This window comes from Phyllostomus discolor, chromosome 12, assembly GCF_004126475.2.
Source record: "Phyllostomus discolor isolate MPI-MPIP mPhyDis1 chromosome 12, mPhyDis1.pri.v3, whole genome shotgun sequence".
Taxonomy (NCBI): domain Eukaryota; kingdom Metazoa; phylum Chordata; class Mammalia; order Chiroptera; family Phyllostomidae; genus Phyllostomus; species Phyllostomus discolor.
The window spans coordinates 9,447,382-9,460,013 of record NC_040914.2 but is presented as its reverse complement, the minus strand read 5'-3'; the positions used below and the strand labels follow the sequence as shown (position 1 = coordinate 9,460,013).

At 54.9% G+C, this 12,632-nt stretch overlaps 1 protein-coding gene and 1 pseudogene across 1 annotated transcript in view; both read left to right on the top strand.

Moving 5' to 3' along the window:
- The window catches only part of LOC114511620, a 35,583-nt pseudogene extending 34,647 nt beyond the window's left edge, over positions 1–936 (top strand).
- LOC118497666 (carcinoembryonic antigen-related cell adhesion molecule 21-like) overlaps positions 1–12,632 on the top strand; it is an 834,765-nt gene that overhangs the window by 56,373 nt on the left and 765,760 nt on the right. The gene's annotated exons all lie outside the window — the stretch shown is intronic.

Here is a 12,632-nt window from a genome sequence, read left to right as displayed (position 1 = left end):
CTAGAGGGTCTGTCTCTGGGAGATACTCTGTCACCCCTGATTGTCTGGGAGCTAAAGACCCACCCCCTCCAGGACGATGGGTGAAGCACCCTCACCCCTGGGTGCTAACACTTGTCTCTTCTTCCAGGCCAGGGTCCCCCTGGAACCTCCATCTCCCCGGTGAGTCCATCCCCTCCCCAGCTCTCCACCTAGGGCCCCAGCTGTGCAGGCTCAGGGCAGGGGCACCATCCAACCTCACCACACAGCACAGACCCCACCCCCAGAGCAGCCAGCACAAGGCCCACCCCACCTTGGCTTGAAAGGGGCACCCACGTCAAGGACAGACCCCCACCCAGTCCTGAGTCTTCCCTGGTTCCTTGGGGTGGACTGAGGGGAACCTTGGGGTCCAGCATGGGGCAGAACAGGCACTGAGAGCACCAGACAGGGTTCCCAGGCTAACAAGGGCAAGTAAGTGCAGCATAGACTGAAACTGGGGTGCAGGGTGACAGATAGGTGTGGGGACAGCTGCTCAGGAGGCAGAGCTGTCACTCCTGTGCACAAATGGCCTCCCCCCTGTCCCCTGATACCCTCTCTCTGCCCCCTGCACAGGGCCTCCTCCCCGGCCCCAGGACAGCCGGCCCCATCTATGAGGTGAGTGTGGGTGACCAACGTTCTGTCCTGCAGGTCACAGGGGCCCAGGACCTGCCCCCAGCCCAAGCCTGGCTGTGCTCCAAGTTCAGGAAACAGCAGCATAACCTGCAAACAGAGGGTGGGGAGAGGAGGTGCCCGGGGACAGGCACCCCCAGCACAGGCAGGCCCCAGCGCGCCTGGGAAATGATGCACTTGTTCTGAGGGGGCTGCAGGGCTCAGGGGCCTCTCCTTCCCTCACAGGACTTGCTGCACCCGAGCACAGACGTGTACTGCCACATCAGACCCAGAGCCAACGGGGCCTCCTAGTTCCTGGGGGTCCTGCTCCTCCAGGGCTGTGGGAGGGACAGCCTGAGACCCAGACCCTGGGGGGTCGGCAACTGCATCCTGAGCCAGAGAACCAGCCCTGAGCTCTGAGGATATTCAGGGACCTGGGTCCGAGGTTGGGGTCCTTCCTGATTACTGATGACCCAGACTGGCCACCCTGACCCTGATGGACCAGGGTAAAGGCTCCCATCTTCCAGAAAGTGACCGGGTTTGTGAGGCACTGAGAACCACCTGTGTGATCTGAATAAAGGGAGCCTGCCCATCATTTGCTCTTTTTCTATGAGAGGGAACATCTTTCAGTACAAATTCTCCTGAAACTCTAGGTGCTTTCTCTCCTCGGTCACATTGGGGAATAAATTCCAAGTCCCCAGCCCCCATTTTGTTTCCTGGGAGAGAGAAGAGGGCCGGGATGTGGAGGTAGGGGCATGCTGAAGGAAAGGCAGAGCATTGCCCAGGTTGCTCAGTTGGTTGAACTGCTGTCCCGGTGTACCAGGGTTACAGGTTCAATCTCCAGTCAGGGGTCAGGCAGGAACCAACCAATAGACACATGGCTGGGTGGGTCTCTCTCTCTCTCTCTCTCTCTGTCTCTTTCTCTCTGTCTCTCTCTTTCTCTCTACTTTCCTCTCGCTCCTTCCCTCTCTCTCTCTAACCAGTCAATAAAAAATAAAATAGAGCAAACACAGACATGAGAGGAACTGCAACCAACCAGGAGAGCCCTGGGCTGTCCCCACACGGCCCTGGGGACTAGGCCATGGACACCTTCAGGCTTTGTCCCTTTGTACATGTGTCCTGTGTCTCAGGGTCACCCAATAGGGGTCATCTCATGTTCTCACAAAGATGAGCAAGGGTCCTTCTGTGGGGTCCTGGCCAGCACCCATGGGTAGTTTACATATTCTGGGTGGGGCCCCTTCTGGCTCTCCCAGTGTCCTGCACCCTTCCTTCGTTCTCTCCCAGAACCTCATGGCCTCCACAAAGTTGTTGATCCTCAGATGTGGGATCCAGGGAGCTGAGCTCTATCCATGAGTTTCTGCTTTGATCCAAAGGCCAGCCCTCAGGTCATCTTCACATCTGGGGGACACAGGCAGAGGCTGTCAGAGTAACCAAGGTGGGGAGGACCCAGGACTCCTGCCATTAGCAGGTCTTCCTTGACCTGTCCATGACTTCAGCCCCCACTTCCCATCAGTCCCCTCTCTCCTACTGCACCTGAATCTCACTGACACAGGGTCCTTTCCACAAATGAGCGTCCAGCTGTTTCACCAACAAACTCTCACACAGGACCCCATGGAGACAGGACCAAGTGTCTCCTCCTGCACCTTGCCCAGCCTCTCCCACACAAGCTTCACCTGCAGGCCTCTCTGCACAGCTGGGCCTGTAGCTCTCAGTCCTTCCCTGAAGGCCCAGGACGGTGCTATTCCTGGGTAGGTCCACTCAGGTCAGGGTGCCCCTGTTCACACAACAAAGCTGGTCCAACACAGAGACACAGAATCAAAGATCAGCAGGACATTCCTGTTGCGCAAGCATCATCTGTCATGGGATGAGACACAGTAACAAACCATCACAGGTTCACATCACAACTGAGCTCTGACCCCCTCCCTGTCCCAATGCACACAAGCTTGGGTTAGACAAGATGACACCTCTCATGGGTTTCCTGCAGCTGCTGCAGCCAATCACCACACACTTCCTAGAGTCACACAGCACACATGATGGCGTGGATGTGGCTCATTCCTTCTGGAGGGTCTCCCTGGTGTCCTCGCGTCTTCAAGTACTTAAAGGCACCTGCATCCTCTGGCTTGTGGCCCCACCTCCATCTTCAGAGCTGCCAGTGCAGCACCTTGAAGCCCCTGCACTCTGCTGCCCCCACCACACCTCCTTCTGGGTCTCTGCCTCTCCTGCCTCCTCTGTCCCTCATAAGGACAGGACCCTTCTGATTTCCATATGCTCAACGATTAACCAAATAATCTCAAATCACATGATCTCTCATCTGTAAGTTTCCTGTGTCAGGTGACATATTCACAGATTTGAGGGATGAGGATGTGGACTGTAGGGGCCCTTGTTCTGTCTACCACCCCTCTCCAGATCGAGTCCATCATCTTCCTCCACCATGAACTGCCTGTGGGCAGCCTGGACTTGGTCCTGCTGACCCTGAGATCAGTTCCTGCAGTGATGTCCACAACACCCTCCTGCCTCCAAGGGAGGGACACAGTGGCCCTTCCACATACCCAGCAGTGCCCTCCACCTCTTCTTATTAGTAAAGCTCCTTGTGAACAATGAAAACAAAGCAGACACAGCTCCCAACTCCCAGCACACAAGCCCTAGTTGCTGGTCATCAGGACCACAGATGGGATCTCGGGATGCTGCTCCCAGGGGCTGCAGCAGGGTGGACGCCATGAGAAGGGACTGTGGGAAGGCCACTTGTTCCTATTCCACATGAGAAAGACACAACCAGGGGGATGTTATCACCGGGAAAACCTGACTCTGCTCCAGTTTATGAATCATGACCCTATTGTAAGTGGCTGCACATCAGTTCTTGGCACTGCCCACACACGGCCGACTGCTGCACTCAGGAGGGATCTCTCAGAGGGTGACCGTGCTCCAGCCTCAAGGAATCTCCCTGCCCCTGAGGGCCAGGCCACTGTCTTGCCTACAACACAGAGGGGATGTTCCCAGAAAAGTCTTCATATCCTCCCAGCACACTAGGTGCTGCCCTTCTCTCTCCCTCAGGATTATCACTCACTAGTCCCTCCTGTAGCTGCTGACTAAGTGCCTGGCTCCCTGCTCCAAGGATCCAACTCACCCAGCCTGTCCGGTGGTGACCCCAAGCCAAGCCCGGTGCTGGCACAGAAATGCTCAAGGAGTGCTCACAGGGATGGGAGGAAATCAATAAAGCAGAAACCAAAGACCAGATGGACGGGACACTGGAAGACACACAGACACTGGCACCATTGATGGCTCTCCCCTGCACCTCAGTTCTGGACCCTCAGGAAGTCAGGAGGACAGGTGTGCACAGGTGTGAGGGACGAGTTCCTTCAGGACCAGGACACTGACCACACCCACCCTCACCTCTCAGCTGTGAGCAGCTCCACTCCCTGCTGTGGGCCCTCCTGGCACCACCTGGTCCTCTCACACAGGGTCCTGAACAGGCCCAGAACCCCTGATCCAGATCAAAGGTGAAGTCAGCACTGGGCAGGACTGAGCCCCCTGACTGCAGACGGAGTTAGGACCAGTGCCCCACAGACCAGCTGACCCTTCCCCATGACCTCACCTCCCAGGACACACAGAGTCACACCCCATACCTCTAGGGACTAGTCCTGCTGGGACCCCCAGGTCCTGACCTTCTGTCCCTGGAAGCTGTGGCCAGGCTAGAGCCCCAGGGAGATAGGAGGGGGTCCCTCTCCCCAGTCCTCACCCACTTGACCCCTTCTCTCCCCAGTGTCATCTCTGTGACCTTCCTGCTGAGAGGATAACCCAATGTCCCCAGAGCATTAGAGAAGGTGGGGAAGACCTAGTGCCCAGCTGGGTTTCTGTGTCACAAACTGATATAGTCACTTGCTTTGGGGGACCCTGGGGATCTCTGTGTTGTGCTGAAAGACCCACGGCCTAGACAGTAGAGCCAATGCTGGGGTGGGTGGATGTCATCCTCTCAGGGGAAGGGTCCCCATCAACTTTGCCAACAAAAGTGCGCCCCAGACCAGTGTGGCCAGTGTCCCCTGAGAGCTTGTTAGAGGCAGAGTCCCTGGTTCCCCACCTGCTGATCCAGACTATGCATTTCAGCAGGACCTGCAGACCTGCTGCTCACAGGAGAGAAGGGCAAGGCTACCCCACCCTCACATCACACGGGGGTCACCCCCTGAACGGCCCTCCACAGTGTCTGGACCACTGTTGAACCAGCATTTCTAAGGTGTCACCTGGACATCACATTCTGTATGAAGTTTCACAGGTGATTCCTATGCACAGTGGGTCCCTATGACCAGAATTTCTGATGTTGCCCCTACCTCATGCCCTAAAGCAAAAGACAAATGCAAACCCAAGGAGGCTGTGTGTGTGGGGGGGGGAGGCTCTGTGTACTTGACAGGGAGCTGGGGGGTGCACGCTGGACCCAGACACCCCAGGCTTGCACTTTCCCAAACACGGCGTGTGTGTGTGTGTGTGTGCAAATGTGCAGAAGCCTCGTCTGTTAGTAGGAAACAAACATGTGGACCTAACAAAGCAGGAAGGAGGCGACAGAAGAGGCAGGACTGAGGGGAGGGCAGAGGAGGGTCCTCCGCACAGACTCCACCCTTGTCTACCTGACCATCTGAGTGCTCCTGACCCTGGAGGATCAACACACTGGGAGGAGGGTGTCAGCTCTAAACGTTCAGAGGGGCCCGTGAGCATTACTGGAATCAGATCTCCTGCCACAGAGGGAGGGACAGAGCAGACAGCATGCAACATGGAGTGCCCCTCAGTCCCCGCCTGCAGAAGGCACGTCCCCTGGCAGGGATCAACTGGCCCATAAGAGGGGACACTCCCTAGGGGTACACGGGACCATGAAGACAGAGACTGGCTGGGTCCCCTGGAGAGGACAGAGCTCTGAGAGGGGACAGAGGGTTTCTGTTGAGACCTGAAGGGAGAGGACAGGGGGGCAGAGTAGGATGGGGAGGGGGCTCAGCAACAGGGACATCTCATGACCTGGAAGTGTGGAGGCAGGAAAATCTCAATTATAATAAGTTTTCAAGTTCCTCATCACTGAAGAATAATTTCTGAAAACCAATGATCAAAATAACAATTTATATCAGTGTGACACCAGAAAAACTTAACCAGAGACAGGAAACTTTTTTATACCACCAACTTCAGAAATAAGCAGATACACCCCAGGAAGGTCACTCATGACCTGGGACCACTCCTTCATTCCCCCACAGGTGCCTGCAGCCTGTCACAGACACTGCGGGTGCAACAGGGTCAGACAAGCCCCTGCCTGCATGCAGCTCATGTTCTGTGGGGAGGAGACAGACAAGGAAAGATCTGGATGTGATGTCGGGTACCCAAAAGTGCCACCAAAGCAAAACAGCCAGGACAGGTCAGAAAGTGAAGACACAGGATAGCCAGAAAAACTGGTCAAGAGAGGTTTTTCAAGGATGCCCCTCAGTGTCAGCAGGGGTCTGAGGGCAGTGAGGGGGAAGCCAGGCAGACACCTGGGCAAGAGCATTTGAAACAGAGGAAATAACAGGTTCAGAGATGCTGAAGTAATGGTGGCCATGCGGCTGAACTTGGCCATGGGAGACACACTCACACAGAACAAGGCTGAGATGAACAGATTTGGTCATGACCCAGGCCCTCATATCTCCATCCCAATACATAGATCTAAATGTTGATCAATTTCTCTCCTCCTTCTAATATCACTCTTAACCTTCAGGAGGCCACCACACAACTGCCCAACTCACTATTGAGCCAGTGCCACCCCATGCTGCTGAAGGGGAGGGTGTGCTTCTCTTTCTCCACAGTCGGCCTGAGAATCTTGTTAACTATGCCTGCTACAGAAGGAATGTGTGCATAACAACCATTCTGTTTTACCATGTGTAATAGACACTCAGGAAATTACACCCAGCCCGAATACAGCCACCGAGAGACAATGTACTCCCGTGGGTCCCTGCTGGTCCAGAAGCTCACCATGGAGGACACAGACCACTACACCATTAAGTCATAAAGAAAAGTTTTCAGAGTGAGGAAGGAACCGGACACCTCCGTGTGTGCTGTGAGTGATTCCTCTGTGAACTCCGTGTCAGGTGGGGTGAATTTAACGTTGCACATGGGACTCACTGCCTTGAACTCAGCCTCCATCCCCCTGTGAGTCAAGTTACAGGGTGGGGTTGAGCATTTAGTGCAGGACACACACAGTGGAGACAAACCTCCTAAGATCATAGTTCTCCTCCCCACATTCCAGCCCTGCACACACTCACCACAGAGAGAAGGGCCACTCTGATGGGAGAAACTCAGCAGAGAGAGACCAGTCTCAGTCCAGCCACAACAGACCATGAGCAGCAGCTGCTCCGAGTCCCTGGGGGTCTGTCTGCAGCCACAGCCCCTTCCCTTCTCCACCCCAGGGGCCTCATGTGGTATGTATGGATCCCTAGACCAACCACTGGCTCAGATCTTTTCTTCTTAGGTGTCCTCAGCTCAAAGGGAGAGATTCTGGCCTGAGGAGTGAAAGGAAATGGAAATTAATCTGTTTTCACTCCAGAACCAAAGTACCTGCAGTAATAGATTCCATTCTGGGAATGCCCAGGCCTCCCCCTCAGGTGGTGGATCCACACCTCCCTGCCCTGGACTGAAATCCCTTCTTTGCTTCCTGATGTGTTGGTGTCACTCCCGCTGGATGTGAAGGGAAGGACTTTGCCTCTCACTCCTCACTCCACACCTGCAACCAGCTCAGAGACCAGCACTCACTTGCTCTTTTCTGTAGGAGAGAGGAGTGAACAGTGAATGAAGGAATGAATGAATGATCTGAAATCTCTTCACACACAGGAAACCAAGTGCAGAGTCCTCGGAATTCTGGCCGCATGGGACACTATCTGTTTCCCTGCAGGAGCTGAGACCCTCAGATCCTCTGCCTCTCTCTACAGAAATAGCCCTTCCTGCAATCAAAGGAGAGCTCACTTCAAACTAAGATGACCTTTACAGAGGGAAAAAAAAAAGTAGAGAACTCTCCTTAACTCCTTTAATGGGGCAGCATAACCTTCATGTCAACACCAGACCAGGAGAGAATGAGGGAGTAAAAGTGTAGGCCCTTTGCACTAACAGAGATGAAAAATCTCTAAAGGAAACACTCCTGAGATGCACCAGGATTTACCAAATTGGCTTTGGTCCCCAGGAATGCAAAATGGGTTTATGAGTCACAAACCCACTATTGCCTTTTACCACATTTACAGGTTAACTAGAAAATGATATATAGTGTTGACAAGAGAGGCAAAGTGACCTTTGATGGCACTCCACATCCACTCTGAGGGGGGAAAACAGACACTGACAGCAACTGAGGAGAAGAGGGGAGCCCCTTGGCATGAGCAAGGTACAGGAACAGCAGGGCCAGGGCGACCTCCTGGGAAGACTGGGGGCAGGACACCCAGCAGGGCTCTCTGTATCCTCAACAGGGACCTTTGGGGCTGGTGATTCTGGTTGGGGGCTGGGCTGGGTGCTGTGGGAAGATGAGCACAATCCCAAGGCCTCTGCCCACTAGATGCCAGTGGAACTCTCACCCCCACCCCGAGTGTGAAGGGCATTTCCTCTGACATCACTGTGTGTCCTGGGAAATGGGAGAAAAGGTGGAACCACTGCCCCTGGGTGAGAACCACTGACCTGCACTCACCTCCAACATCAACTGACCAAACGACAGCCTGCACCACCTGTGAGTGAAGAAGGGAGAAACAGACTTCTCCACGATGTAAGAAGAAATAATTTTAATCTACCGTAAGTCCATCTGTCAGCTGCAGGCACATTTAGAGGTGATAATTGACGTCTGCCTGTGGCTCAGCAGCTGCAGGACTGGGGTGATCACAGGTGTGACCTCGGGTCAGAGCGACAGCACTGGGCTGTGCTGCAGGCAGATGAGGGGGATTCTGCAGACACGGGGGAGAGGAGACATATGGCAGATGCACACGCAGCGTCATTATACCGTCTACTCTGATGTCCTTACCGTCTTAGCAGGAGTGAATGCAATGAATGCAGGGTTCCTACTGTCATTGGGAAGAAACATATTATTAAAAAGAATATTTCTCACCCTGGCTGGTGTGGCCCAGTGGGTTGTGTGCCGACTTGTGAACTGAGAGGTCACTGATTCGATTACCAGTCAGGGCACAGGCCTGGGTTGCAGGCCTGGTCACAGGATGGGGGCATGTGAGAGGCAGCCAATCGGTGTTTCTCTCCCAAAATGAGTGTACCTTCCTCTCTTTCTCCCTTCTTTTCCCTTTCTAAAAAAAAATTAAGTCTTTTTTAAAATAATGTTATATCATAGAAGCTTCTCTGAATTTCCAAATCACACATCATGGCATCACACCTTACATAGGAACACCCAAAATGGACTTTGTTGGTGAGGACACAGTGTCGGGTTTGACTCCCACACCTGCAGGCTGACAGCACCCCTCCTCCACCCTTGGGCCCTCTCTGAACCACAGGGCCTTTGCTTCCCCCTCACTTAGGGGACTGGGGGTGTCATTGTAGTGTCCTCATCAGTCATCTGTTCCTTCTCAACTATGGGCAGACCCAAAAGGGACTCCAAGTTGGCCAGGAACCCACAGTGACAGCAGGAAGTGGAGCCGGGGCGCTGACAGCTGAGATGAGCCCCTGGTGACAGATGGGGAGGGCAAGTCCTTGTGCCCAGGCAGGGACTCTGAGCAGGAGCCTCCCCCCAGCCACACTGTCTGGGAGGATGAGACAGAAGCCAGGCTGGATATCCAGCTCTGCCTGTCTGCACCCTAATAGGTGCTTAATAAACACGTGTTAAATAGATGGTGGAAACCACAGAGCAGAAGCATGTCCCCCTGTGTCACACGTGGGGGCCAGAGAATGTTGTTATAGACACAGGGACACAGGTGTCAGTGTAAGAGGAACCAGCAAGTGCCCACGGCTGCCCCAGGGATGGGCTTTTCCTCTCATACACTCAGGAGGGAGGAAAGGGGTCTCCTAACAGGGTCAGTCAGACCCCCATTCATTCCCCCAACATCACAGCCCTGCCCACTTCCACCTAGTGAGTGACATCTCCTCTCCCTGGGGTGGGCCCTGGGGACAAAATGTGTCCTTCCTCTTCTCAGGGCCACCTGACCTGGCAAACACTCTGGACTCTGGACCCTAGGTATAGATACTACCAGGGAGGAAGGAGGCCAGCATGACCACAGAGGAAGTCAGGAGACAATTCTTTGCACCAAGGGTCCTGGTATGTGGGGACACCTGCCTGTGGGCCCTGAACCCATCTCACCAGCCCATGGCATCTCAGGGAACAAGGGGTCCTTCCTGTGCAGGACAGGACAGGAGGACCCAGGCTCTGTGGTTGCTTCCATCTCAGGGGGGCTGAGGGTCCCACAGGGACCTTCCGTCCCCTGAAAAAGAAGTTCACAGGGTCCCCTGGAAGAGTCTCCACATGGAGCTGCTCCAGCTGCCAGCTCCTGGGCCCTGTGGGAGGCCTAAAGAAGATGCCAGACAGGGACACAGATCCCTTGGATGCAATGCCCCAGTGGTGTGATGGGGGCATATGGGGCATTCTGAGCATCAGATCCCAACGACAGCGTCGTGTTTAATACCCTAAGAAGACTCCTTACTCATCTTTCCTTGGAACCTCAGCAACAGGGAACTCCCCCTGGGTGGACAGTACTCCTGACTCTGGACCAGGACTCTTCTGGACAAACATCTTCCTGTCCCTGGGCTCATCCTGCCCTGGGGTGGAGCTCAGCAGCCTGGGACCCCCAGCCACAGGGCCAGTCTTTGGGGAGCCAAGCAGGATAATGCAGGCCAAGGGAGCTGGAATGCAGGCCTCGTGTGCAGCACAGCTGCCCTAGGCCGCAGAAGATTGACTGTTGCAAGAAAAGAAAGACTTGGCCTCTTCCCATATCACTGTACCAAGAAGGAGTGGGAAATGTTCTCAGAAAAATACAATGTACCTAGCCTTGCAGTTTGTCTCTCATGCTCTGCTTCGAAGCCTGCTCTGTAAATACAGGCTGACCTCACCAATAAACAGTCCCCTCCTCTGCATCCCAGAGAAGGGACTCCACCGACCCTGCTTTGGCTTTGCCTCTTTATTTCTTAATCCCCCATCGCCTGCCCTCCGGACCTGATCGATCCATCCACACAGGCCGCAGCACCAGTCACCACCCCTCAGCCTGGCAGACATAACCCACCTCTGCCAGGGCTCAGGGTCAGCGCCCACTCACTGGAACCTGGCCAGCATGCCTGCTGCAGCCCTGAATTGGCCACAGGTGTCCTTATACTCTCCAGGGGGGGGGCACTGAGACACATAGAAAACACAGAAAATAAACACATGACCGTGGCTTTGGGAAGGAGGTGGAAAAAGAGCCTGATTTCCATACCACGGATCTTTCTGGGTCCCTACTATGTGTCTGCTCTGTCCCACCCACTGCTCCCAGGAGCCTAGGGGCACCTGCTCTCTCAGGGGTCCCTGTGCACCACCCACGGGAAAGGCAGGATGACCACAGGCAAGTCCCCAGGCAGAGGACAGAGGTGGCCCCAGTGGTCAGGGAGTACATGCACAGGCTCAGCCAACAGATACAGAGAGGGGGGTCTCCCTAAAATCATCGCCCTCAACAACCAGGGAGCTCACAGCTACCTCACCACCCACCACAGGCCTCTCTTTCCAGGACACTCAGGACACCTGTCCCTTCACAGCCATGAGCTGTGGGTCCTACCAGGCTCCTGGTCCTGGTCTCTGTCCCTGGAAGCAGGAACCAGGCTGGTGACACCTGAAGACAGAGGGTGGGTCCCCTCACCAGTCATCACCCAGCTTGTCCCTTTCTCACCCCAGAGTCACCTCTGTGACCTTCCTGCTGAGAGGACACCCACCTCCCCAGAGCATCTGACAACCTGGGGAGATGCAGGACCCAGATGGGCTCCATGTCACAAACAGAAACAATCCCCAGGTTTGGGGACTCCTGGGACTTGCTCTATGGTGCTGACAATGCCATGGCCAGGACACAGCACAGGTCAGCAGTAGGGTTCACTGGGAGGGTCACCCCCTCAGGGGTCAGAGGCCAGGGTCCCCATGAGCCTTGCCACTGAGAGTGCTCTGCAGACCAACAGGATCAGCATCCTGCACAGCTTGTCAGATGGAGACGGTGGGACCCCAGACACCTGCTGAGTCAGAATCTGCATTGGAGCAGGATCTGCAGGCCCCTCCTGTGCACAGGGGTGAGGGAGGGGCTTCCCTGCCCTACAACACTGGGTCTCAGCCTGGCCGACCATCTACTTTAGCTGGACAGCTGCTGAAGGGCATTTGGAGCTCATGAGAAATGAAATGAAAATATGAGCCTTGAGGGAAACAAGCAGAGAAAGGCATGGGCGTGCTCAACAGAGGAGCTGCACTGGGTCCGCCCCCTTGAGGGTATTTGTCTGAGGGCCTCAGGGGAGCATTTCAGTAGAATATTCACCCAGTGTCCACCTGTGTCCTTTCAGGGTCAAGGTCGTTACTGAATGGTCAGCACCAGGGCAGGAGGTCATTGGTCAGTGCAGCTGGTCCTGATGTTGGCCATGGCGCCACTGTCTGGTGTCCTGACTTCCTGGGCCTGGAGCTGAAACACCTGTGAGGCCTCTATGCATCTGATGTGCGTCAGAGCCTTATGGTCCTGGGGGCTCAATGCTTAAGGTCTGTTTTCTGTCCCCCTTGTTTCTTCCCTTTCTAAGGGATCTAAGAGGGTGACTGGCCACATGTCAGGGAGGCAGAGGTCAGGAGAGGGTCCGCAACCACATGACCAATCATATGAAAGTTCAGTGGTTCTAACCACATGACCAGGGATGTGCTAGGGAAGGAAAGGTCTCCCTGGGAGCAAGGTCCCAGCCCAGGGTTGCCTGTTGCCAGGTTCCCAGGGATTTCCACCCTGGGGACCTTGTATACCCACCCTATCATCCCACTCTGCTCCTGTCTGTCTAACTGCATTGGACACAAACCAGGTGTGTGTGTGTGTGTGTGTGTGTACATGTGTACG